General features: G+C 40.2%; 4 pseudogenes; 1 reads left to right on the top strand and 3 right to left on the bottom strand.

Moving 5' to 3' along the window:
• Window positions 1-6,271: 6,271 nt before the first annotated feature.
• LOC150068160 (olfactory receptor 7E178-like) lies at window positions 6,272-9,298 on the bottom strand (annotated as a pseudogene).
• Window positions 9,299-10,589: 1,291 nt separating this feature from the next.
• LOC150068159 (calbindin pseudogene) lies at window positions 10,590-11,326 on the top strand (annotated as a pseudogene).
• A 2,547-nt stretch (window positions 11,327-13,873) lies between these two features.
• LOC150068158 (large ribosomal subunit protein uL23 pseudogene) lies at window positions 13,874-14,224 on the bottom strand (annotated as a pseudogene).
• Window positions 14,225-24,343: 10,119 nt separating this feature from the next.
• LOC150068157 (olfactory receptor 7E178-like) lies at window positions 24,344-25,252 on the bottom strand (annotated as a pseudogene).
• Between the last annotated feature and the right edge of the window lie 802 nt (window positions 25,253-26,054).

The following is a 26,054-nucleotide window of genomic DNA, read 5'->3' as shown; positions in this document are numbered from 1 at the left end:
TGGCAAGTCAGCAACAAATCGCAATGGCCGCCCATTTTCGCGAAACTGGAGAAGGGGCCAGCCTCTGGCCTCGCAAAACCATGTGGCAGTCCCTCCCTCTTCTCGGCCAGAAGTACATCTTCTAACAACCCCCCAAAATCAGTCTCCAGCCTCTTCCGTGCTACCCCAGGCAGCGCAGGATTGGACCTCTGTTCCTCCACCTGCTCAGTATTGACCCCAGAGATGGGGACACAAGCTCTCCCCACGGGGGTATTCAGTCCCCTTCCCCCGGGAGTGGCTGGATTGCTGTTAGGGCGAAGTAGCTCAGCCCTTAAAGGGATACAGATTACACCTGGCAAAATTGACCAGGATTTTACTGGAGAAATCAAAGTTATGGCCTCTGCCCCGAAACACGTGGTATGAATCCCAGCCGGTCAAAAATTAGCACAACTAATACTTGTGCCTTTACCTCATGGGGAGACTGCCAATTCTTCTGCCCCATGTGGACAGAGAGGATTTGGATCCTCTGATATCTATTGGGTACAAAGCATAAAACAAGAGAGGCCTGAGATGACTATATTTATACAAGAAAAACCCTTTAAAGGAATATTAGACACAGGAGCAGATGTGTCTGTAATAATTAAAAAGCATTGGCCAGCCCAATGGCCCCTGACAACCTCTATGACTTCCCTACAGGGGATTGGGCAAGCAACTGACCCACAGCAGAGCAGTGAGATCCTTGTTTGGAGAGATGAGGAAGGGCACTCTGGTCATTTTCAGCCATTTGTCCTGGATCATCTGCCAATTAATTTATGGGGTCGTGATATCATGGAAAAAATGGGAGTGTATATGTTTAGTTCTAGTGCTGCGGTCACTAAACAGTTATTGATCAAGGCCTCCTCCCCTTTAGGGGACTAGGACGAGCAGCACAGGGGGAGCCAGAGCCACTCCAACCCCAGTCTCACCCCCCGAGACAAGGATTAGGGTATTCTTTATCGGGGGCTGTTGTTTGTCCTGCCCCTCATGCTGATCCCATAAATTGGCTCTCTAAAGAACCAGTATGGGTCGAACAGTGGCCTCTTTCTCTAGAAAAGATCATTGCAGTTCAGCAGCTGGTACAGGAACAGCTAGACTTGGGACATGTGGCCCCTTCTAACTCTCCATGGAATTCTCCAATTTTTGTTATAAAGAAAAAGTCAGGTAAATGGAGGCTGTTACAGGATCTGAGAAAGGTAAATGCAACTATGGAACTGATGGGGGCCCTACAGGCAAGCTTGCCTTCACCCATGGCAATCCCAAAGGATACTTATAAGATTATTATAGATTTGAAGGATTGTTTCTATACTATACCCCTGGCGCCTCAAGACTGTAAGCGCTTTGCCTTCAGCGTCCCCTCTGTTAATTTTAAAGAACCCATGAAGTGATATCATTGGCTTGTGCTCCCACAGGGCATGGCAAATAGCCCAACTTCATGTCAAAGTTTTGTAGCTAGAGCCATTTCTTCCACCCGTGAAAAATTCTCTTCTGTTTATATTGTTCATTATATGGACGACATCTTGTTGGCTTGTTCTGACCCTACCGTCGTACGACAAGCCTTTGGACAACTAAAGCAAGATCTGAGCCTCTTTGTCCTTATAATAGCAGCTGAAAAGGTTCAGGAACATCCCCTTTTACATATTTAGGCCATATATTAGGCCCACAATATTTTAAAAGCCAAAAAATACAATTAAAAACTTCACACTTAAGAACTCTTCATGATTTTCAGCAATTTTTAGGAGATATAAATTGGCTTCGGCCTTATTTAAAGCTGTCCACAGGAGAGTTAAAACCCCTCTTTGATCTCTTAAAAGGAGATACCAACCCTACATCCTTGCGCAATTTAAATCCCGACGCCAAGAGGGCCATCCAAATTGTAGAAAAGGCAGTTTCCCAGCAACAAGTGACCTATTGTGACTACTCTAAACCATGGGGAGTTTACATTTTAGCTACTTCTCACTCCCCAACTGCTGTATTGTGGCAGGATGGCCCACTTTTATGGCTTTATCTACCATCAACACCCGACAAAGTGCTGACCCCCTACTACAAATTGGTAGCTAATCTGATACATATGTGCCGAGTGGATTCCCGTAAATATTTAGGTCAGTAACCTCATTTTATCTGTGTCCGATATAATTCACAACAACAAGATTGGCTATTCGCCCATTGCGATTCTTGGGCCATTGCTTGGGCCAATTATACGGGAAAAATTTTGCATCACTACCCATCTAACAAACTCCTCCAATTTGCTGCGTGTCATACGTTCCTATTTCCTTCCATAGTACGGGCCTCGCCTTTATGTTCTGCCGCTTTGGTATTTACAGATGGATCCTCTAATGGAACGGCTGCTTTGTCCATTAATGGGAAAACTCAATCTTGGGTTACGGGTTTTTCCTCCACCCAAGAGGTGGAATTAGAGGCTGTTTTACAAGCACTCATCCTGTTACAAGATGAGCCCTTTAACTTATACTCAGACAGTCAATATGTAATTCGTGCTCTTCAAGTCATAGAAACTGTTCCCTTTATTGGAACTACTAACTCCAATATCCAGACCCAATTTCACCAAGTACAAACTTTGCTTTGTTCTCGCAACCACCCCTGTTTTTTTGGCTTCGTTCAAGCTCACACTAATCTTCCTGGCCCTTTAATTGAGGGTAACGCAGTTACTGATTCTGCCACCAGAGTTTATTTAACTCAAGTTGAACTTGCTAAGCAGTCACATGCCATCCATCATCAAAACAGCCGAGCCTTGCGCCGACAGTTTAAATTATCTAGAGAAGCGGCACCTCAAATAGTTAAAACTTGCTCCAACTGTGTGCCTTTCTCACCAGCTCCTCATTTAGGTATAAATCCACGAGGACTGCTTTCTAATCACATTTGGCAGATGGATGTCACACATGTTCCATCATTTGGCCGATTAAAATATGTTCATGTTACTGTAGATACTTATTCTAATTTTATCCTGGCCACCCCCCTTGCTGGGGAAGCTACTAAACATTGTATTTCTCACTGAATTCGATGTTTTGCTGTGATGGGGATTCCCTCGCAAATAAAAACAGATAATGGCCCTGGCTATGTAGGCCAAGCATTTCAATCATTCTGCCATTCTTATAATATCACTCATATTACAGGCATTCCTTACAATCCTCAAGTTCAAGGCATCGTGGAGAGAGCTAATGGATTATTAAAACATCAAATTGCTAAAATACAGAAAGGAGAGTCGTATCCCGCTACCCCTGTGAATATACTTAATCATGCTTTATTTGTTTTAATTTTTTTGAATCTGGATTCAAATAATTTATCTGCTGCTCAGCGATTCTGGGAAAAAAGAGAGCAGCGTGCTTTTGCCTTAGTAAAATGGAAGGATCCCCTAACTGGTGCTTGGCACGGACCAGATCCTGTTCTAAACTGGGGTAGAGGGCATGTATGTGTTTTCTCACAGGAAGAAAATGATGCCTGCTGGCTGCCCGAACGCTATGTTCGGATTGTGGAGAGTGACAGTGGTCATCCAAGCAGTGACTCACTGGACCTTCACCCCCAACCCTCCAGTAATGCATCCAGTAATGGGGAAAAGACCTGAATTCATGTTTTTGTGTTAAGTGTAAAAGTCTCTGTTTCTTTGTCTTGTTTGTGTTACATATTTTTTCTTGTCCAGTTTTGTCTTTGAAATTGGTACCAGTTTTAAATATGGATCCTTAAGGTTTTTCTAAAGTTTTGTTTTGAACCTGGTTCTCACCTGCAAGAGTAAAATTGGCAAAGCTCTCTTGACACAAACTTCCGGAAAATGAATGGCCAATATTAATTTTGTGCACTTTAAAATCTTTGAGTATGAACGTGTGTGAATGAGTGAGTGAACATGTTCAAGGTTTAATCAAGAAAATCATTTAGGTTTGAATTATTGCATTGTTTTAAAGAAGGGGAGAATGGAACATTAGCAAAAAAAAATGAACTTGATGTTCGTATGACAGCTCTTAAGTCCCATTAAGAAGGTCGAATCAGTAGATTGGAGAGAGAACTCCGAGAGCATCAAGGGAGGCAATTAGAGCAGAGAAAAGAGCCTCAAGTACCTACTAGTAAGGTCCCAGAACAGCAGAGACAGATCACGTTGAAAACTACTGCAGCTTCTGAAGAACGAGGAATTGTCAGCACTTCAGATCCACCAACAGCCAATATCAAGCCAACTGCTGTTGTTTCTACTCCAAGTAAAGTGACAAGTGAAGCTATGGCTGGGAACAAATCAACACCTATGGCCAGTACCCGTCCAATGGTCACATCTGCAACAGTCACCAATCGAACAACTCCGCAGATCTAAGCCCCAGATGGATGAATTCCCCCCCCCCCGAGAGGAATCGCAGTCAAGGACGGGATAAGAGGGGATGCTCTCTGACCAACCTAAGACAGGGCCTTCAGCTTGATCTGAAGAAGTTCCCCATGACGGGTAAGGCAGAGTCGGCGATCCACCCAACCTAAGACAAGCAAGTCCGCATCTTTTAAAAGAAAGATGGGGGAGATGTTGGGGACCGACTGTGGGGTCAATGACCTTGGACCTGACCTTGGACCTACACAACTGTATACACTGTATACATATACTGTAACTCTGATCAGGATGACTTTAAGCAATGTTAATCCTTTCTCATTTATCCTATATGTGCCTTGTTTACTATTTTGTATGAATGTAGCCTCTGGCAGTTCCCTAGTTTTAAGAAGAGTATTTAAGGTCGGAACTTAAAATAAACGGGAGAGTCTTAGCCGGCAGTCAGGAGCTCACAGCCTTCTTGGACTGCTGACTTGGGCTGTAGTCCTCCCGAACTCCATCTGTTTGTCTCTCTTCTATTTTTTCCTAGTCCTTGCCCCTATTTCAGGAATCCCAATCCGCGAACCCTGGTTTGCTGCCGGCTGGCCCCGGCACATGCACACCCACAAACACACACAAACACAACACACACACAAGCACACACACACGCACACACACATACACACACACAACACACACACATACATACACAACACATACACAGGCACACACACAAACACACACACACAACACACACACACAACACACACAGACAACACACGCACATGCACACACACAACACACACATACACATGCACTCACACACACACGCACACACACATAAACACACATGCACACACACATACACACATACACACACGCACACACACACAACACACACATACACATGCACTCACACACACACGCACACACACATAAACACACACACACACACGCACACACACACACACACACACACACACACACACAGGTTGGAGAATCCTACTGCCTAGTGTCCCAGCGTGGTGCTAATGTGGGTATCAAGGCTAAGTGGAAATAGCTTCCACTGAAGTCTCTTCCCTTGGCTGGAGTAGTGATGTTGATTTGGGGTTTTCTCTCTGAAAAGTGTCCTTCTCACTTTATCTTGAGGAATTTTTCAAAGGAACAAGTTATTCTTATTCACTTTGCTGGTTATGTGCATCAGTAAATTTTCTGCCCTGTTATACAGCTTATGTATACATTTTCCTAACAAGAGTTATACACACACACACACATACACACACACACACACACACACACACACACAAAAGTGGAACTGTGGTACAACTGGTAGAGTGCTAGCCTTGAGCAAAAAGCACAAGGACATTTTCATGACCCTTAGTTCAAGTCCTAGAAATAGTGCAAATAAATAACATAACCAAAAAAGCATCCACCTCACTTTTATTAACCAAGAGCTAGAGGCTCACACCTTTAATCAGAGATATACAGAGGCTGGGATCTCTACATCTGGCCAGAATGTGGCTAGCAAAGCACTTGATCTCATCTATAAAATAACTATTTTTAAAAAAAGATAGATGGCACACCACTTGGTTAGCAATCAGAAAGCCCTGTTCAAACCTCAGTATTAAGAAAACCAAAAAAATAAAAGAAAAGAAAAGTAGACAGGAATATATAAAGAAAATTTATATAATAAAAACTTTACATCTCAACAACTGTAAAATTCAGTTTGTAGACTGACCTTCTAGACACTCATCATCTTTACAAACTAAAATTTCGTACATTAAAAAAATGAGCTCCTCCTTCATAAATGCCCATTGACTTGGCTCCAATCTTCTTCCGGTGCTACTTGGTCAAGAACTGTACAAATGAATCCAAACAAACAATATGTGCATACAGGAAGGACTTATACATCTACAGGCTAAAATTTCTTGCTTCTGTAAAACCACAATATTCATAGATCTCCTAGTCAACTCCTGGTTTGTACAACCTGCTCAGGGCTCTTTTGAGTTCCCTGTTCCTCAGGCTGTAGATGAAGGGGTTCAGGAGAGGAGTGACCACTGTGTACATTACTGAGGACACAGCGCTCCCCCTGGGAGAATGTGACACAGCTGACTCAAAGTAGACACCCAATGCTGTCCCAAAGAATAAGCAGACCACGGACAGGTGAGAGCCACATGTGGAGAAGGCTTTGGACTTCCCTCTTGAAGAGGACATTCTCAGCATTGAAGAAATGATCTTGTAGTAAGAGAAAAGGATCCCTAAGGTAGGAAGGAAACCGTATATGATACCAAAAATGTATTTAAAAAAATCATTTGTGAATGTGACCTTACAGGAAACACCCAGGACTTGAAAGGGGTCACAGAAGAAACTTGGGATTTCCAATTCCTTGAAATCGGTCCTCTGTAATGCCATCCACACATGGACCTCTCCTTCCAAGAAGCTGGCAAAAAGTGACAGCAGAACCAAGGGACACAGAGATGAGGGTTCATGATGAGAGGGTAATTCAGAGAGTGACAGATGGCCACAAAGCGGTCATAGGCCATCGCAGTCAGAAGCATAACATCCATGCAGCCAAAAATGAGAAAAACAGACATCTGGGTGAGGCAGCCCACAAAGGAGATGGCTCTGCTGTGAGTCTGGATGTCCACCAGCATCTTGGGGACAGTGGTGGAGGTGAAGCAGATGTCAGACCAAGACAAAATGGAGAGGAAGAAGTACATGGGAGTGTGGAGGTGGGGGTCAGTAGTGACGGCCAGGATGATGAGTAGATTTCCGAGCACTGTGATCAGATACATGGACAGGAACAGCCCAAACAGTGTGGGTTGTAGCTCAGGGTCATCTCAGAGTCCCAAGAGATAAAATTCTGAGATGCGAGTTTCATTCTTCAGCCTAATGTTTATTAGACACCTTGATGTATAATGAAAGCAATAATTAATGAAGAACTCAGAATTCTTCAATCATTTTGAATTTAAGTATTCATTGTTCATGACTATATCCCATCGATCATATTGTTAGTTGCCACAACACAAATCATCCTTGATTTCTTCTCTTTCATTTACTCCATTTTATGTATTCATTCTAAACTATGGTAGAATATTACAATATACTTTTTCTTTACCAGTGCTGGCCCTTGAACTCAGAGCGTGAGTACTGTCCTTGGCTTTCTCAAGGCTAGAGCTCTACCACTTGAGCAACAGCACCACTTCTATCTTTTCCTAAGTATGTGGTACTGAGGACTCCAATCCTGATCTTCATGCATGCTATGCAATCACTCTATCACTAGACCAAACTCCTGGCCCTTTACTGACTCTTCTTTTTAAAAAAATCCATAAGCTGAAAGTGGTGGCTCATGCCTGCAATCCTAGCTACTCAGGAGGCTGAGATCTGAGGATCACGGTTCAAAGAATGCCCTGGCACTAAAGAAGGTGAGACTCTATCTCCAATTAACCACTAGAAAGCACGAAGTGGCACTGTGGCTCCAGGGGAAAGACAATAGCCTTGAACTGAAGAGCTCAGGAACAGCACCCAGGCCCAGGGGTATGGTGGTAGTCTTGAGCTGAAGAGCCAAGAAACAGTGCCTAGACCCAGAGTTCAAGCCCCATGACCAAAAAAAAGATAATCCAGAGCAATCACCTTTTGAGGAAATTTCTTTTTATCCAACCTATAAACTCATACAAGCTTTATTTTATCATAAGGAAATAGTAAAGTAGTGAGTAGTGAATGAGAAAAAATTCTAGACATATGGTATTTACAAAGGCTTTGTAAAATATAGAGGCCTGACTGTTCTAAATCTAATTTGACATAGTTCAACTTTAGAAAATAAAAATCTCCCTGGGGATTTATCATTGCTGGACTTTCTAATTTCTATTTTGGTTTTCTTTCTGTTGTGTATGTGTGTGTGTATGCGTGTGTGTGTGTATGCGTGTGTGTGTGTTTGTGTGTGTGTGTGTGTGCGTGTGTGTGTGTGCATGTGTGCATGCATACATGCATACATGCGTGCCAGTCCTGGGAACCGAAATCTAGACCTGGGCAATATCGCTGAGTTTTTCATGCCCAACGGTAACATTCCTCCACTTGAGTCACAAATTCACTTTTTGTGAGATTAAAGTCTCACAGATTTTGCTGCTCAGACTGGCTTTGAATCTCTATCCTCAGAACGTAGTCTTCTGTGTAGCTAAAAGAACAGGTATTCTTTACTCCCAGCACTGGGAGTAAAATATAGATTTTTTTGTACTTTTTTATTGTTGGTATAATGTATAGAGGGGTTACAGTTACATTTGGCAGGTTGTAGGTGTATTACTTCTCACACATTGAGTCCCCTGCTCATGTTTTTGTCCCCGATTCCCTCCCCTACCCCTTCCCAATTATTTCATTTTCTCCCCTTCCCTTTAGTATTTCAAATAAACAAATAAACATATATATAATATACTAGGTAACAGAGTCAGAAACAGTAACAATATGAGATTAACCATAAAGGCAGGAAAAAAAGGTAAGAGAAATAACATAGTTAATTAAGAACAACAATCACAAGATAATCCTCTTGTTTCCATTTTTTAACTTTTTGCATTTGTCTAATAAATCAAGACCTGATAGGTGCCTCTCTGTGTGTTAATTCCAGGATTTTAGAAATATATATCTTAGCAAATGTTTCCAGGGACGTGGACAACGGTACTCTATATCTAGTGGCTGTATTCCTTCTGTTCTGCCATCTGTCTGGCCTATTGCCTTCTCTACAGTAAATTCAAAGTGATGGTCCTTTCTTCCAAGAAAACAAATGAATATCTTCTTCTTAGATGTTAGAAACATTCAGGCTTCCATTGGCTGCTTTCTAAGATCTTTACAAAGGCATCATTTCCAAAATTGCATATTCTGTGTCAAAAAATGACAGGAAGAGAGATTCAGAAGTCCCTTTTCATGTTTTTTCACCATTTTTACACAATCTACCTACGAACGGTGTGTTCAGCCCTATTCTATAACATACCTTTGCATACTACACCACAACCAAAACACCGAAATATATCTTAACTCAGATCTTAACTCTTCACTCTGTAACCTGCCCCCAGAGAAGATATAACCTTCACATTTCCCATTACTTATCATCAAAATGGTGAAGTACTTACAATTGTCCCACTCGCTAGTTAAGGATACAAGGCTGTGTTTCCCCCAAAGAAAGGGCACCTCTCAGTCACCAGGAAAGTTAGAGAAAGCATGCTGGCATGGTCAGTGCAGTGGTGCTCTCCACTTACTGGGTAGAGGTGCTTCTCTCTTGGGTCATGACAATCAAGTACAGATCAAAAGGTCTCCCCAAGCCTGCAGTCTAATGCAATCTGCCTACTCCTCATAATCCATTATGAATATGGAGACACAGGAGAAAATCAAGAGGCAGGACACAGGCTTGGACATATTTATGGAGCTGTCTGATAATGGTCTCTCCTAGGGTCTTGGACTCTCAATTCACAGAGCTCACACAATTACAAAAATTGGTCCGAAGCATCCAAATCTCAGTGGACTTAGCAGCATCAATGAAGGGGAGAAGTGTCCTAAACACTAGTTTTAGGCTCTTCCTAAGCAAAGCTTGTCCATTCTGTGCATACGTGACAGGACCACATGAAAGGCCAATTGTTAGAACATGCAGCAATGCAATTCCATGTTGTAAACCCTCTGAACACTTCCGGGATAATTTAGCCAAAGAAATGTCTTGAATATCGGTACCTTGAATGGGGAGCTAGCAGGAAGGGATGGAACAAAAGAAAAAAAGGGAGCAGCGAGTGAGTATAGTAATAATACTAAATATTTATGCATGAAAACATGAGGTGTGGATATTAAGGTGTCTATTATAAATGAGTAGGTGGTATATAAGAAGTGATTGTTTTCCTTGATGTACTATGTCCCTTGGTTATTTCATATTGTTACAGTATTTCACCTTGTTATCTGATATATTGTATATATGCTTATTTGGATATTTGAAATAGGATAGGGAAGGGGAGAAAAAAGATGAGGGGCAGGGGTAGAGGGAGGGAAACAGGGACCAAGACATGAGAAAGGGTATCAAAGTTTTTGAAGTAATTCACCTTCTATCTGGTGAATATAATGTAATGCTTCTATTAATTACAATAAAAATATGTGGAAAAATGAGTAGGTGAGGTCAGTGGAAGGAGTAACTTGGATTAAAATTTATTGCACATCTACACAGATGTGTTAAGTTGAGACCTTCACCCTGACCTTCTCACATGGAAACACTTATACACACACATACACACACACACACTACTTTCGTGCAATGGCAAAACCTCCCTTGCCATAACTCCTCATCACAACCTCACAGTTTTTCAACATCTGACTCCACTTTGATGCTGACAGAAGTGTTTTCCTGGACAGAAAACAACTACACAACTTGATCCAGGAGCTCTTGCAGGCACTGAAGAAGGCTGGATTGGAATTATCACCTGAGGAGGAAACTTTTCTGAATGGCTATGGAGGTGAAAACTTGTGTGGATCAATATGATAAAACAGGAATTGTGGAGAGGGTTCATGTGTTACCCACAGAAGAGAATTTCCTGTTGCTCTTCCAGTGCCAGCAACTGAAGTCCTATGAGAAATTAATGAAGACTTGGATTCTTCATAGAAACTGAGGAGATGAAGAGCTTTCCGAAGAACCCGCTACAAAAAGCAAACAGTTGCTGACATAGAACTAGCTGAGTACACAGAGCTAATGCTAGAACTGGTTCAAATGATGATGGGAAGTTAGAACTGACTGACATGGCCAGGTTTCTACCATTATAAGAGGATTTTCTTAAATTTCAGGGAGTCAAAATATGTGTGAGGCAGCTCAACAAGGCTTTTGACTTCTATAACCAATTCTCTAAGCAGGATCACAATGGATACACAGATGAAAATGAACTGGAGGCTTTACTGAAAGATCTCTGTGATAAGAATAAACAGAATCTGTATATTAATAATATTGCGACATTCAAGAAGGCCATAATGGGTCAGGAGTTTGGCCTAGTGGTAGAGTGATTGCCCAAGTGCTTGGGCTCCCGGCCTGGCGCACTCCACTGCCGCCGCTTTTCTTGGCTTGGAGCATGCACCTGCCGCCGCTTTTCCAGCGTGGAGCCGGCACCCGCAGCCACTTTTCGCGGCTTAGAGCCGGCACCAGCTGCCACTTTTCGCGGCTTTCCGCGGCTTTTGCTGGTTGGATCTGGTGGCGAGAGGTGGGGGACGGGTCCTCGCGTTCCGAATTCTTTGAGAAAGTTGGATGTAAGCTTTCTCTGGATTTCTTTTCCCATTTGAGTCCTTCTCCGTTGCTTTTTGAGTTTGTTGTTGTGGATTTCTTAAGGTAGTTGGCTCGAGGGACTCCCTGGTTCACTCTTTTTGTGCGAGAGAGCTAGGCAGTGTCCCTATTGTCTCAGCACCATCTTCCTTCTTCTGACTTGTCTTTCTTGATCAAAGCAAGGACTTAATCACTTCAGCCACAACTCCACTTCTGGTTTTTTGCTCATTAATTAGAGATAAAAGTCTCATGGATTTTTCTGCCCAAGCTGACCTTAAATCAAGATACTCAAATCTCAGCCTCCTGAGTAGCTAGGATTACAGGTGGAAACCACCAGCACCTGGAATGAATGCACATGGAAAAGCTAGTTATTGCCAGGCACTGGTGGCTCACATCTATAATTCTAGTTATTCAGAAGGGTGAGATTGCAGTACTGCAGTTCAAACCCAGCCTGGACAGGAAATTCCATGATATTCTTATCTCCAAATAACCACTGAGAAGCTGGAAGTGGAGCTGTGGCACAAGTGGTAGAAGGCCTACTTGGACAGAGCCCAGCCCCTGAGTGCTGGCACAAATAAAAAAAAGAAGCTAGTTGTCTACAGCAATAGGATGGTCCATTGAGAGTGAACTATCACGGGAATTGTTCATAATACAATTTTATATAATCATTGAATGACATTGGAGTTATAAATATATTGCACTCAGTTTGGCCTTGAGATATCTGAAGCTCACAGAGGAACTGAGTGGCTCAAATTCTCAAACTTTAGAACCAATCTAAGCTGAGTGCCAGGAGCTCATTCTGTAATCCTAGCTTCTCCAGAGGCTGAGATCTAAGGACTGAAATTCAAACCTAGCCCAAACAAGAAAATCTATGAGACTCTTCTCTCCAATTAACCACCAAAGCTCTGAAAATAGAGCTGTGTCTCAAGTGGTAGGTCTCTAGGCTTGAGTAAAATAACACAAGGAGTGCATCCAGGTCCTGAAAGCAAGCCTTAGGTCCAGCAAAAAAAAGAAAAAAAGATATATATGAGTAAAATTCTGTTCATTCATTCTATCACCTATATAACCTATCATAAGGACAGAGTTCACTCCACTTTTTGTTTAGATGGGAACAATACCATTTTCCTATTTAACCTGACGTTTCCCTATATATGAAGTGGAAAACAGTGAAGTAAAAAGAAGCAAAACTTTAGTTAATACACACTGAAATTGTTGCTAATTAGCCCCAGATAGCACTCATTTAGATAGCTGAATGCAGGTGTAAAACTAAAACAAGCTTCATTTTTCTTATGCCAGTCCTGGAGCTTAAACTTGGGGTCTGGGTGCTATCCCTGAGCTTTTTCACTCAAGGCTACCAATTGAGCCACACCTCCACTTCCTGCTTTTGGTAGTTCATTGGCGATAAGAATCTTACAAACTTTTTTCCCCAGCTGCCTTCAAAACATGATCCACAGATTTCCTGAGCAGCCTCCTGACAAAAGGAATAGCAAGAAGCTGAAACATGTTTTGTCAGGGTGGGGGAGGTCAAGGTTAGGCAAATAAATGGAACTAGGGAGGATAAATGGAAGCAGTCATAATTGCCAAGGTACAAATGTGAAAATGGAACGAGGTAACCTGAGGGGATTCCATAGAGTTGGCAGAGATGGAAGAAAAAACTGGAAGGGGTGGCATGGGAAGCGATGCTTTCTTCTCATACACTGACTTGTTGAAGTCAAGACCTTTGGACATCCTCTTAAGGCTAAAAATACTACTACTACTAATAATAATATACAATGCATGATATGCAATGCTACATAATAAGAGAGGATTGTATACATTTGTTATTGATTAATCTATATCCTACATCTATATCTAATATAATTGATTACATTTCTTTTGATGAAAACAGGGTATCTGTATATTTTTTTAATTTTCTCTATATATGCTTTTCTGCTGTCTTCCTCTTTTGTGATTCCCACTGGTTTTCCTCTCTTTCTTTCTCCACAGAATAGTCTTTCCTGTTTCCATTTTTGGTTTGTTTGTTTATTCATTTTTCTTTTTGAGCTGGCCCTGGGCTTAAACTCAGAGCCTGGGCTCTGTCCCTGAGCTTTTCTGCTGAAGGCTAGTGTTTACCACTTGAACCACAGCTCCATTTTCTTTTCTTTCTTTCTTTCTTTTTTAAGTGTGAAAAAGTTGTACATTTATAATTAGCCAGCTGGATGCAGTTTAGATGATTTCAATTTTGTTGGCAACATCTAAAGCATCATAATCAGGAACCAGTCGCACATATGCCTTCTTCTCTCTGTCAGATCTGATCAGGGTATTGACCTTAGCCACATCAATGTCACAGAGCATCCCACAGCCTGCTTGATTTGATGCTTGTTGGCCATGACATCCACAGTGAACACAAATGTGTTATTGTTTTCTATCGTCTTCACGGATGACTCAGTGTTCAAGATCACCTGATAGTTGCATACAATTATTTTCCTCAGAGCACTCTTCCAGGGATATTTGCGCTGTCTCCCCAGCAGCCTGAAAGGGGGTGAATTGGGTATCTTTTTTTTGTGGCTTCGACACCTTTCAGCACTGTCTTCTTGCCTTCTTGCCTTTTCCTTGGCTTCAGCTTTAGAAGGGCCAGGAGCTCCCTTCTTCATGTTCAGTGCCATCTTGGTGAAAAGGAGCTCCATTTTCTTTCCTGTGTTTACTGATTCTTCTCATTCATAGAGACAAAAGTGTTGGTGCTTCTAATCTGCCATCTTGTCCTGACTCTTCCTTGAAAATTCAACATGCTAAGCCCCAATGGCTAGCATTTATATTCATACCTGGTAAATAACATATAATACATCATGCATGATTTATAGAATATAATGTATAATGTATATAATATATGCAGTATAACACATAGTGTATATTGTATGATCTGTGGTATGCATTACATAGGAATTTAGTCTATAGATATAATGTATAATGTTCTATATCATATCTATATTAAAAGTAATGAAATTATTTTAATATAAAATGTTAATAAAATTGCATTTATCACATACAAATGATTCTGTTATACAATTTATGTTTTATAATATAAATATAATAAAGTATATGATCTAATTATAACATGCACTATATATTCCATATATAATATAGTGCTTTAAAGGCTAAAATAAATATAAAGATAATAAAGCTGAGTAGCCTGGTAAGACCATCTTATATTGGGGGTTTGGGGTTGTTGTATTGTTTTGTTCTGTTTTGTTTTTTGTCAGTCCTGGGTCTTGAATTCAGGGCATGGGTATTCTCCTTGAGCTTTCTCAAGGCTAGCACTGTGCCACTTGAGCCACAGCACCACTTCCAGTTTTTTTCTGTGTATGTGAACCAAGGAATCGAACCCAGGGCTTTGTGCATGCTAGGCAAGCACTCTACCACTTGGCCATACTCCTGGCCCCATCTTATATTGTTAAAGAAAATATAAGAAAAAAAATCATGAGCCCGGGAAGAAAAGTCCATGAGGCTTATCTCCAATTAACCACCAGAAAACTGGAAGCAGTGCTGTGACTCAAAGTGGTAGAGTGCTAGCCTTGCACACAGAAGCTCAGGAACAGTACCCAGGCTGTGAGTTCAAGCCCCACACCTGACCAATTTCTCCCAGGAATTTAAATGTGCATCACTCTTAAGATATAAATATGCATTGACAACCAAAAAATAAATAAGTATGCATTACGTGTTCAGGTAAATATATCTACTTCAGTCCAACAGAAATCAAAATTTACATCTAATTTTTTTGCCAGTCCTCAGCTTGAACTCCGGGCCTGTACCCTGTCCTTGGACTTTCTCAATGCTAGAGCTCTACCACCTGAGCCTCAGCACCACTTCTGACTTTTTTCTATGGATGTGGTACCGAGGAATCAATCCTAGGTCTTTGTCCATGCTAGGCAAGCACTCTACCACTAGGCCAAACTCCCAGCTATTGTCTGTAATTTTTAATGCCACCTGCAATTGCCAATGTGCATGAGAAGGAAGAAGCATGCATGCAGACACTCAAATGGAAAAGATCAAGATACCCCTTTAAAATGATAAATAATTGGGGCCAGAGCACAGAATAATGGTAGAGTTCTCACCTAGTATACATTGATACCTGGGTTCAATTCCTAAGTACCACATACACAGAAAAAGCTGGAAATAGCGCTGTGGCTCAATTGGCAGAGCTTTAGCCTTGAATGTCCAAAGACAGTGCCAAGGCCCTGAGTTCAAGTCGCAGGATTGGCAAATATGTATCTATGACAAACAAACCCTCAGCCTAATTTTAATTATGTTCTAAAATGTAAGTGCCAGTGATTAATAGAGTTTCACTTCTTGAATATTTATTTGTTAAATACATCATTTGAAATATGATGTAAAAATCAATGTTAATAAACTCTTTAATGAAAATAGATAAGATAAATAATTAGATTTTCATATGAGGAATAACATTCCACTGAACATAGAAAGATTAAGAAATGGCAGTTTAAAAAATTGAAGTTTTAATTGAATACTATGCTGCTGTCAGAAAGAATGACATTGCCCCATTTGTAAGGAAATGGAAAGACTTAGAAAAAATCATATTAAGTGAAGTAAGCCAGACTCAAAGGAACATAGGCCCAATCGTCTCCCTCATTTGTCATAATCAGTAGGAACCTAGGGCTCTCCTAGCAGAGATTTACAATAGAACAAAATCTAGAGACATTAAGCCAAATAGTACAACACTAAAGGTAAGGACCTCCAGGATAAGGAAACAAAAGCAATATAATGCGTGACTGTTGTCCTTGATGTACTATATTATCTCTCATCTCTTTTACTGTCCTTTGGTTATCTCATATTGTTTCAATACTTCACCTTGTTATCTGATATATCTTAGACATGCTTAATTGGTTATTTGAAATAGGAGAGGGAAGGGGGGAAATCAAGCTGTGAGGGGGTAGAGGGGAGGGAAATGAGATACAGGACATGAGAAAGGGTATCAATATTTCTGAAGTAATGCACCTTCTATTTGATGAATATAATGTAACCCTTCTATTAATTACAATAAAAAATGGAAAAAGTGCAGTGTTCCCAAAAGAAAAAAATGAACACATCATTCTTTCTTCAAATGAACACATGAGTATTTGGAAGGAGGCAGAGAGCCCTGAAATCTGAAAAAGCCAGTCCTCTGTGGGTCTATCATTGTTCAGCAAAGTTATTCATGCTAACAAACCCCTTAGAGCCACACGTTCCCGAACTTCAACCATGCAGAAATGACGTTAAGAGCTCATTAAAAGTCTGAGTCTGACTCCAGGAGTTTCAGACTTAAAAGATCTGGGAAAGGAGCCAAGAATTCTCGTGTTTAATAAGCACCCAGGGAGGCTTGTCTTGCTAATTTGGAGAAGATACTTTAGAAACTTTGGACCTTTATTGGGTCCCTATTGCTTCCATTTAATTTTCATTTACTTCTAAATAAGCTTTTCCAATTATAAGACACATCACTTTCAGACTGCATCATAGAACCCTGTCTGACACGTCTCCTTTCCCGCTGATAACTTTTTCCAACAAACAAAACAAGAAAGCTCAAGGAGATATCCCCCTTAGGTAATCCCTAATCGGTAAGAGTCCCTATGTTTTCTTTGGGGATATTTCCAAGACCTTGAGAATAGAATTCTCAGAGCAACTCCTTCATTTAATTGTTCTTTACTTTAAAGGGGAGACAGAATAAATGTCTTGCCAGCCACCTAACTCTAAAGACAGATACATTTGTTTTCTGTAATTTTTTTCTTTATCTACTATGTTTGATCATTTTTAGTTAATATGATCAGTGCCCTGGAGATTTTTAATCGCCTTTCTCATTCTAAACAAGAAGTTTCCCATGACTGTTTATCAAACTTCACTAATTGCTGTCTCCCATTAAAAGATTTTAATTTCAGGCTGAGTTCTAGTGGCTCACGCCTGTCATCCTAGCTACTGAAGAAGCTAAGATCTGAGGATGGCAGTTCAAAGCCAGCCCAGGAAGGAAATCCCATGAGACTCTTTTCTCCAATTTAGCCACCAAAAAACAAACAAACAAAATAAAAACTTGAAATGGAGATCTAGCACAACTGGCAGAGCAGTAGCCTTGAGCAAAATAGCTCAAGGTGCCCAACCCCTGAGTTCAAGCCTCAGGGCTGGCACACAAAAAATGTTTTACGATTTTAATTTCAGGGGCCGGGAGGTTGGCCTAGTGGTTAAAGTGTTTGCCTAGCATGCACCCGAGTTTGATTCCTCAGTACCACATATAGAAAAAAGCCGGAAGTGGTGCTGAGGCTCAAGTGGTAGAGCTCTAGCCTTGAGAAAGTCCAAGGACAGTGCTCAGGCCCTGAGCTCAAGCCCAGGACTGGCAAAAAAAAAGGTTGTTAAGAAAAGATCCAGTATGACAAGAAACCAAAGATCGCATCAAACTGAAGAGTTTCTGCATGGCTAACATGGCTAACAAGATATATAGAAAGCCCACAGAATAGGAGATTTTTACCAGCTATGCTGCAGACAAGAAGGGTCTCCTATCTAACATTTACCTAGTGCTCAAAAACTTAAACCCTCAAAAAAATCTTCAGATAAACAACTACCCATTTAATAAGGAGGTAAAAGAATTAAAAAGAGGCCAGGAGTTTGACCTAGTGGTAAAGTGCTTGCCTAACATGCACAAAGGCGCAGATTTGATTCCTCAGTGCCACATACATTGAAAAATCCAGAAGTGGTGCTGTGGCTCAAGTGGTAGAGCTCTAGCTTTGAGAAAGCCCAAAGAGTGCTCAGGCCCTGAGGGCAAAGTCCAGGACTGACAAAAAATAAAGAATTAAAGAGAGACTCCTCAGAAGAAGTAAGAATGGCCAATAGACACATGAAGAAATGTTCAACATCTCTTGCATAAAAGAAATGCAAATAAAGACAACATTGAGATTCCATCTCACCCTAGTTAGATGGTTATTATCAAGAAATAACAATAACAGATTCTGGTGAGACTGGCATCTCAGTATCATTGTTCCACGCCAGTGGAACAGAAAAGTCCATGAGACTCTTATCTCCAAAAAACCAGCAAAAAGCCAAAAATGGAGATCTGTCTCAAGTAGTAGAGTGCCAGCCTTGAGTACAAAAGCTAAAGAACAATGTGCAGAATGCTCAGAATTCAAGTCCCAGGACCAGAAAAATAAAACTAGATACAATAAAAATTAATAACTTCAATAGAGTGTTTTCAACATTGGATAGACTACTAAATAAAATCACAAAGATAACTGAAAGAGTTAAACAGCACCATAGATAAAATAAGCTTAACAGATAGATACATCCACAGTACTCTATTAGCCTCCTGAGTAGCTCAGATTGTAGGGGTGAGTCACCAGCCCTTGTCAGTCACCCGTTGAACTTTCTATAAGTTAGATCACATTTCAGGCCATAAAGCAAGTCTTAACAAATACCAAAGTGAAAGAAAAGAATTCTCTGTATTCAAGGATCCTAAAGGGGAAAAAATGAGAAGTTAATTAAAATATACACACACATGGAGATAGCATGACAAAGTTTTGCATGATCTCTGGGCCGATAAAGAAATCAGAGAGGAAATTTAAAATGATTTCATATCCAATGAAAATGATCCAGGCACCAGTGGGGATGGGGGGCACTGGGGGGAAGCAGGGTGGAAGACTCTGCATTTGGGGCACAGCTTTTAGCTAGCTGCTGCATCTTTGCATCTTAATGGTAAGGTTCTTAATGCTATCCAAATCCAGCCTGCCAGGCTATGCCACCATTACCAGGGAGAATGAGAAAGGAATGACCACCCATCCCCTTCGGGATCAGTGGTGTGTGCTTGAGAGGAAAGCTCTGTCCTCAGGACCCACAGAATACCAGAATCCTGTGTGGACTCCTGACACAAGCCACAAGTCTGGATAGAGATGAAGAAAGACAACTGGACTTGAATCAGTAAACTGCAAAACTGGAGAACACAAGCTGGTTATTTACAATCATCTAGGTTTGAGAGCTCAAGGCTGAACACTGATCATCAGGCAAATTAGCTCATGGTATCTCCATCTCTAAGGACTTGTTAATGTTTTTGAAATAGGAACAAAATAAAAACCTAGTATTTTTGGTAAGGCTTGAGACCTTTCACTCCTCAAGGGGGCTATGTCACCTGGATTCCTTTCATCTGACCTTTAAGATATAAATCTTCATTTTCCTTTTTCTTTGCTCAAATTTATCTTTAAGTAGTTATGCAGAGGAGTTGCCATTTAAAAAAACAGCTTATGAATACAATGCATCTTGACCAGTGTCACCCCTGTGAATATTTTCTTATTCCCATGAATCTTAATAAAATAAATTGTACACACAAAGGTAAGGTGACTCATGCCTATAATCTCAGAACTTCAAATACTGACACAGGAAAATGAAAAGTTAAAAGCTTGGCTACCTACCAAGACCCTACCTCAAAAATAATAAAATAGAATCCTGGAGTTTGGCCTAGTGGTAAAGTGCTTGCCTAGCATGCACAAAGACCCAGATTCAGTTCCTCAGTACCACATACATAGAAAAGTGTTGCTGTGGCCCAAGTGGTAGAGCACTAGCCTTGAGGAAATCACAAGGACAGTGCTAAGACTCTGAGTTCAGTCCCCAGGACTGGTATAATAATAATAATAATAATAATAATAATAATAATAATAATAATAATAAATAAAATCCAGCGTATTCTTTAAAAAATTGTTAATGACACTAAAAGCACACAAATTACATATAAATTTGGAGAGTTAGATATATATGAAGAATCAAACATCATTTTCCATATTCTTAGTTTTATCTGTAAGTAAAATTTCTTTTTCATGGTTGTGGTTTCTTTGTGTATATGAATGACAACCCTGGTGCTTAAACTTGGGGCCTGGGCACTGTCCCCAGTCTTTTACTCAAGGCTAGCCGTCTACCATGTGAGTTACAGCTCCACTTCTGGATTTTCTGGTGGTAAACTGGGGCAAGAGTCTCACAGACATTCCCACTCTGGCTGGCTTTGAATCACAATTCTCACATCTCAGCCTCCTGAATAAATAGATTACAGGTGTGAGCCACCAGTGCCTGAATCACAGTATCATACTTAAATTTTTATTTTATCCTATCAAAGTATTTACACACAGGTTTTATATTTCCATACAGTTATATAACCAAGTTAAATGAAATTCACACCCAACATTACTTTTTTCCCTCCTCCCTTACCCTTCCTTCTAGAATCTTCATGGTTTCAATTGTGTTATTTTCATAGCTACAATCTGTTTCAATACTATTCAGATGTGCATGTATATAGCATCTGCATGTGCCATAGCAGACAAATATTGATACTTGTCTTTCTTCTTTTTATCTGTGTCTTTCTACCAGACTTTGTTAACTATCTTATTAGCATCAGTGAGTCATGTATATACAAGGCTGTTTCATTTTTACACACTTATTGGTGGACACAATGCATTTTGATATCTGTCCTGGTTTCACTGAACAAGATAGTCTTTGGTTCTATTCACAAAATAATGGTATCCTTCTTATAGCTCAGTAGTTCTGCATTGTGTATATGTACCACAATTTTTATATCCATTGATAGGCACCTGCACAGATTCACAGCTTAACTATTGTGAACAGGGCCCTGATAAACTTGGGTGTGCCTGCATCTATATGCCAAGTTACATTCCTTTGCATGTATTCTCAGGAGTGGTAAATAAGATTGTGATCTGACGTTTGTGTTTGCTTTTCCTGCAGTACTAGAGATTGGACTCCAAGCCTGGTACTTATTCACCAAGTGATATGCCATGAAAAATCCATGTCTCTGTCCTGTAGCTTTTAGCAGGTAGGGTCTCATGTTTTTGCCTGGGGTATACATTTTTCCCTCTGGGTCTGGTTTACTTTGCTTTTACTGCAGAGATAATGTACAGGGGAGTTATATAAGTTATGAATTGAGTACATTTCTTTTTTTTACAGTGTCATCTCTTCCCTCATTTTCTCCTGTTTTTGTCCCTTTTGACCACAAGTTTTATAGTTCATTTCCAACATTGTGTCTAGCAAGTATCACTACTGAATTAGTTCACTCTTTGTCCCATCATCTCTGTGCTTCCCCTTTCCCTCCAAAAAGCAGATAAACTTATAATTAAAATAAAAGTATGGAAATCAGAAACAGTGAGAAAAGAGGAAAAACCGGAGGGGGCGAAAAGCCCACAAAAAGTAAAAAATTAAAAAAACTTCATTTTGGCTAGAAGTTTGGCCTAGTGGTAGAATGCTTGCCTAGCATGAATAAAGGTGCAGGGTTAATTCTTCAGTAGCAGATACACAGAAAAAAAAGCCACAATGGTGCCAAGGCTCAAGTGTTAGAGTGCTAGCCTTGAGAAAGCCCAAGGACAGTGCTCAGGCTCTGAGTCTCAGACACAGGACTGGCAAAAAAAAACTTCATTTCTGTTTCTTGGAGTTCATTTTGATAAACATGAAATGATATGATTATATGCACCTAAATATTGAGCCTTTGTGCTTCTCTCCTAAGAATATCCTCATTTGTTCCCACTGTGTGGATGTTTAGAGTCCTATTTAATTAATCATGTGCAAGTATAATTTTTTTGTTTTTTCCTATCCATTGTGTTTACTTCTAAATTTACAGGCATATTCTGATATTACAAATGAGGGAAAACACCAGGCATGGTGGCTCATGCCTGTAATCCTAGCTATTCAGGACACTGAGATCTGAAAATCAAGGTTCAAAGCCAGCCTGAGCACAAAAGGACCAGAGACTCTTATCTCCAATTAACCTCTAGAAAATGGGAAGTGGGGCTTTGCTCACACAGACAAAAATATCTAACATTTTGACCCATTTAAATTTTTATTAGATATTAGTTACTATTATACTATGGTGTGGTATACTATTACAAAATGGTATGTTTATTATCCTTCATCTCAGGAAACTATCTGAAATTTCTACACCTTTCATACTTTCATAATGTGTATAATGGAATGTACATTAAAATAGAACATTTATACATATCAAATAAATCAGCCTTGAGCTGAAGAGCTCAGTGAAAACAACCAGGCTCAGGGATAGAGTGATGGCCTTGAGTTGAAGAGCTCAGGGACAGCACCTAGGCTGAGTTCAAGCGCCATGACCCACAAAAAAAGAAAAAGAAACCATGAAGCCTATGCTTCTTTGGGTCTGGCTTACTTTGTTTAATATAATTTTCCCTAGTCTTTCCATTTCCTTACAAATGGGACAATGTCATCCTTTCTAATTGAAGCTTAGAATTCCATTGTGTATATACACATATACCATATTTTCTTGATCCATTCATCCACTGAGGGGCATCTGGATTGATTCTATATCTTGGCTATAGTAAACCTTAACATGGTTGTGCTGGTGGCATTAGTACAGCCTGGTTATAGTCATTTGGGTAAAATATCCAGGAATGAGATTGCTGGGTCATAAGGAAGTTTTATGTTTAGTCTTTCAGGAATATCCATATTGCTTTCTCAAGTGGCTGAAGAAGTTTACATTCCCACAGTGTAGTAACGTTTCCCTTTTGGCCACATCCCCACCAATATCTTCCTTTCATTTTTTTACCAGTCCTGGGACTAGAACTCAGGACCTGACCACTGTCCCTGAGCTTCTTTCTTTTGCTCAAGGCTAGCATTCCACCACTTCAACCACAGCACCACTTCTTGGCTTTTTCTGTGTAAATGGTTCTAAGGAATTGAACCCAAGCTTGGTGCGTGCTAGGCAAGCACTCTACCACTAGGCCATGCTCCTGGCCCTTTCAAGAATTTCTTTGGGGGTGGATTAATTTTTTAGCTCTAAGTATATTTTAGATATGAGATTCTTGTCTAATGTATAGCTAGTGAAATCTTTTCCCATTCTCTTGGCTTTCTAGTTATCTTGCTATCACCCAATCAAGAAGATACAACTTTATCATTAATGTTCAAGAGTTAAACTTTTTTCCTATGTAGAGCTTGATCTCTTTGTACTTTTTTGTTAACACAAGCTTTGGAAATCATAATGATTATCCTTACACATGTAAAAATGATTGTGTGTATAATTAATCGCAATAAAGAAAAAAGCACCCATCTCTTTCATGAACCATTTTTATTCTGGTAAAGTACACAGAGAAAAATAACTAACATTTTGACCCATTTAAATTTTTATTAAATATTAGTTACTATTAAACTATGGTATGGTATACTATTACAACATGGTATGTTTATTATCCTTCATCTCAGGAAACTATCTGAAATTTCTACACCTTTCATACCTTTCATAATGTGTATAATGGAATGTACATTAAAATAGAACATTTATACATATCAAATAAATCGATCATTGAACGATGCCCTTAAGGAGTGAAAGTGATCAGCAATTATAATCAAAACATGATTTTTACTGTCTGGCTGAATTTAGAGTTCTGCATGCACAGATAGATTCGCTTTTCAAAAAAAACACTGCAGGTGATGCTTTACACCTGTATTCTTTCTCACTCAAGAGGCTGAGATCTGAGGATCCAAGCTGAAATCCAGCATCAATAGAAAAATCTGTGAGACTCTTATCACCAATTAATCACCAAAGTTTAGAAAGTGGAGGAATGATTCAAGTGGTAGAGGGACAACCATGATCATAAAAGCTCAGGAACAGTGCTTAGGTGCTGAGAACAAGTCCCAGGAACAACACACACACACACACACACACACACACACACACACACACACACACACACACAATTAACAGCAAGAAAACCAACAACATAACCAAATGTAACCTATCTTGTTCACCAGCTTGCTGCCTTGTAGAGTCTCCTCAGGGCTCATTTAATGTCCCTATTCCTCAAGCTGTAGATGAAGGGGTTCAGAAGAGGAGTGACCACTGTGTACATTGCTGAGGGCACTGCAATATTCCTGGGAGAATGTGACACAGAGAATCCAATTTAGACTCCAAATCCTGTCCTAAAGAATACGCAGACCACAGACAGGTGAGAGCCACAGGTGGAAAAGGCTTTGTACTTCCCTCCTGATGTTGGAATTCTCAGTAGTGAGGTAGTAATTTTATAATAAGAGAAAAGAGTCCCTAAGTTGGGAAAGAAACTAAATAATGTACCTATAAAATATTTAATGATGTTATCTGTGAAGCTGTGAACACAGGCAAGATCCAGGACTTGAGAAGGGTCACAGAAGAAATTCAGGATTTCCACCTCTCTGAAAGTGGTGATCTGTAATGCCATCAACACATGAAGTTGAGATTCCAAGATGCTGGCTACAAATGATATCAGAACCAAGGAGACACAGAGACGAGGGTTCATGATGAGTAGGTAATTCAGGGGGTGACAGATGGACACAAAGCTGTCATAGGCCATCAAAGTAAGAAGCAAAACTTCCATCCTGACAAAAATGAGAAAAACAGATATCTGAGTGAGGCAGCCCACATAGGAGATGGTTCTGCTGTGACTCTGAATGTCCACCAACATCTTGGGGACCGTGGTAGAGGTGAAGCCAATGTCAACACAAGACAAGATGGAGAGGAAGAAGTACATGGGGGTTCGGATTTGGGGGTCAGAGGTGACGGCCAGGATGATGAGCAGATTTCCATGCACAGTGATCAGGTACGTGGGCAGGAAGAGCCCATATAGCATAGGTTGTAGCTCAAGGTCATCTGAAAGTCCCAGGAGATAAAATTCTGATATGTGTTAGATTACACAGCCCTATATTTATTGGACACCTTTGATGTAAAAAGAGAGCAATAACCACTGAAGAACTCAGAATTCAGCAATAATTTTGAATTCAACTGATTTAGTTGAGGACTCTTTAGTGTCCATCAATAATAGTTTCAGTTGTCATCTACCCCGTCATCCTGGATTTCTTCTTTCTCATATAACCCTTTTACAAATGCATTTTAGATACTCGACTACATTAGAACATTACTGGAAGTACTTTCTTATCACAGAAAATACAGCATATTCTTGTAAGATTATTACAAGATATTCCACAGTGGTCTTCTTTCTTTGTGAGATTCATTCTCATACAATCTATAAAGAAACATTCTGGCTGGACATGGTGGCTCAGACCTGTAATCCTAGCTACTCAGGAGGCTGAGATCTTAGAATCATGGTTCAAATTCAGCCCGGGTGCTAAAGTCCATGAGACTCTTATCTCCAATTGACCATCAGAAAACCAGAAGTGGCACTGTGGCTCAGGGGTAGGGCTGTAGCCTTAAGCTGAAGAGCTCAGAGACCGTACCCAGGCCCAGAGATCAAGTCTCCCAACCAACAAAAAGAAAGAAAGAAACATTCCTACAAACTTTATTTTCTCATAAAGAAATATTAAAGTCATGAATAGTGAAATTTCTAGAGATATGCTACTTAAAACACTTCATAAAATATACAGAACTGAATTATCAAACATTAATTTCATACAAACAAATCAGTTCTAGAAAATATTGTAAAGCACCTGATATCTCCCAGGAAATTTCTTCCTCATTCTTTCATT

Source organism: Megascapheus bottae, chromosome 1 (assembly GCF_031878675.1).
Source record: "Megascapheus bottae isolate mThoBot1 chromosome 1, mThoBot2.hap1, whole genome shotgun sequence".
NCBI classification, from domain to species: Eukaryota; Metazoa; Chordata; class Mammalia; order Rodentia; family Geomyidae; genus Megascapheus; species Megascapheus bottae.
This window is presented reverse-complemented; position numbering and strand designations above follow the sequence as displayed.